The following is a 2,597-nucleotide window of genomic DNA, read 5'->3' as shown; positions in this document are numbered from 1 at the left end:
CTGGGACGGCATGGCTGCAAGGGCCAGAAGGGTCCACTCCACGCTGTATCGCTCAGAAATAATAAAATAATATATCTCCCTCTACTTCTACTCCAGGCAGTGCATTCCAGGCACCCACAACTTTCTGTGTAAAAAAAACTTGCCCTTCACACCTCCTTTGAAATTACCTTCTCTCATCTTAAATGCATGCCCTCTGATACAGTATTAGATATTTCAGCCCTGGGTAAAAGGTACTGCCTGTCTACTCTATCTATGGCTCTCATAATTTATTGTCCCCAGATGCTTCAAAACCTCCACAATCATCCCTGTAGCAAAGAAATCAGTTGTAGCCTGTCTGAATGATTACCGTCCCGTTGCCCTGACCCCCATAGTGATGAAATGTTTTGAATGGCTTGTCAAGCCTCATATCACAGCCAGCCTCCCCTCATCGCTGGATCCTCTACAGTTTGCTTATCGTCCAAATCGCTCTACGGAGGAGGCAATATCCACCACACTGCACACAGTTCTCTCTCACTTGGACAACAAAGACACTTATGCCAGAATCCTGTACATTGATTTCAGTTCAGCGTTCAATACCATCATCCCGCAGAGACTAGTGGAGAAACTGTCGCTGCTTGGCCTTAGCACTGCAATGTGTCGCTGGATTCTGGGTTTCTTGACAGAGAGACCACAGTCAGTCCATGTTGGCAGGAACATCTCTGACTCCATCACACTGAGCACTGGATCCCCACAAGGCTGTGTGCTTAGCCCATTGCTGTTTACACTGCTAACACATGACTGTGCAGCCAGATTCAAGGAGAACCTGATCATTAAATTTGCTGATGATACCACAGTGGTGGGGTTCATCAGCAAAAATGATGAAACTATGTACAGGGAGGAGGTCAAACACCTAGAGAGCTGGTGCAGGGATAACAACTTGATGCTTAATGTCACCAAAACCAAGGAGATGATCGTCGATTTCAGACGGTCTCAGCCTGAGCACACACCCCTCAGCATCAGTGGCTCCACAGTGGAGAGAGTGGAAAACATCAAGTTCCTTGGGGTGCAGATCTCGGACAATCTCACCTGGTCCAAGAACACCACTGGGATTGTGAAACGGGCCCAGCAGAGATTGCACTTTCTGAGGAAGCTTAAACAAGCATCACTCCCCACTAACATCTTAACCACACTCTGCAGAGGCGTGGTTGAGAGTGTGCTGACCTTTTGCATCACAACCTGGTACTCCAGCTGCAGTGCTGTCGACAAAAAAGCCTTGCAGAGGGTGGTTAGGGGAGCAGAGAAGGTTATTGGGGTCTCTCTACCTTCTGTCCAAGACCTCTTTCAGAGTCGATGCCTCCAGAAGACACGATACATCATTAAAGACCCCTCACTCCCTCTCCATGAACTGCTTGTTCTTCTGCCATCAGGCAAACGTTACAGGAACATCAAAACTAAAACCACAAGGCTACTAAACAGCTTCCTCCCACAGGCAGTCAGACTGCTAAATAGCTGCTCGACCTGTCTCTGCTTTGGACCCTTTTAACTTGCACTGGACACTTATAACTTGATCTTAACTGACATGTGGCTATTGTGTCTTACTATTTATTGTTATGTTTATTATTTAGTGTTGCGTTTGTTATGTTATGAATGCACTGCTCCTGGGAAACGCTGTCTCATTCTGCCCTCCAGAGCTGATGTATGGTTAGAATGACAATAAAGTTTTTTGAATCTTTGAATCTTTGAATCTTGAATCAGATTTCCCCTCAGCCTCTGCCACTCTAGAGAAAACCACTCAAGTTTACCCGACCTCCCATTATAGCATATGGCTTCTAAACCAGGCAGCATCCTGGTAAACCTCTTCTGCTCCCTCTCCAAAGCCTTGACATCCTTCTTATAATAGAGTGACCAGAATTGTATGCAATACTCCAGAAGCGGCGGTATTATAAAGTTCCCAAACCTTGAACTCAACGACTCGACGAATAAAGGTAAGCATGCCATATGCCTTCTTAACCACCCTATCAACCTGTGTAGCCATTTTCCTAGAGCTATGAACTTGAACCCTAAATTCCCTCTGCTCATCAATACTGTTAACAGTCTTGCCCTTAACAGTTCAAGAAGTTCAAGAAGCATACTGTCTCTTTACATTTGACCTACCAAGATGCAACTCTTCACATTTGACCAGATTAAACTCCATCTGCCATTTCTCTGCCCACATCTGTAACTGATCTGTATCCCGCTGTATTCTTTGTCACTTTTTACGCTCTCTACAACACCACCTATCTTTGTATCACCTGCAAATACTGATGCAAAGTACTCATTAAGGACTTCACCCACATCCTCTGCATCCAAACAAACGTTCCCCCCTTTATCTTTGAGTGATCCTATCCTCTCCCTTGTTATCGTCTTGTTCCTACTGTATGTGTAGAATGCCTTGGGATTAACCATAATCCTACTTGCCAAGGACTTTTCATAGCCCCTCCTGGCTTTGCTAATTCACATCTTGAGTTCTCTTTTGGCTTCTTTATAATTCTCAAGAGCTCTGTTTGACTTTAGCTTCCTAAGCTTTATATATTTTTCCTTTTTAATTTGCCCTGCTCCAATTTATACTCTCCTCTGAG

Source organism: Mobula birostris, chromosome 20, assembly GCF_030028105.1.
Source record: "Mobula birostris isolate sMobBir1 chromosome 20, sMobBir1.hap1, whole genome shotgun sequence".
Taxonomy (NCBI): Eukaryota; Metazoa; Chordata; class Chondrichthyes; order Myliobatiformes; family Myliobatidae; genus Mobula; species Mobula birostris.
This window is presented reverse-complemented; position numbering follows the sequence as displayed.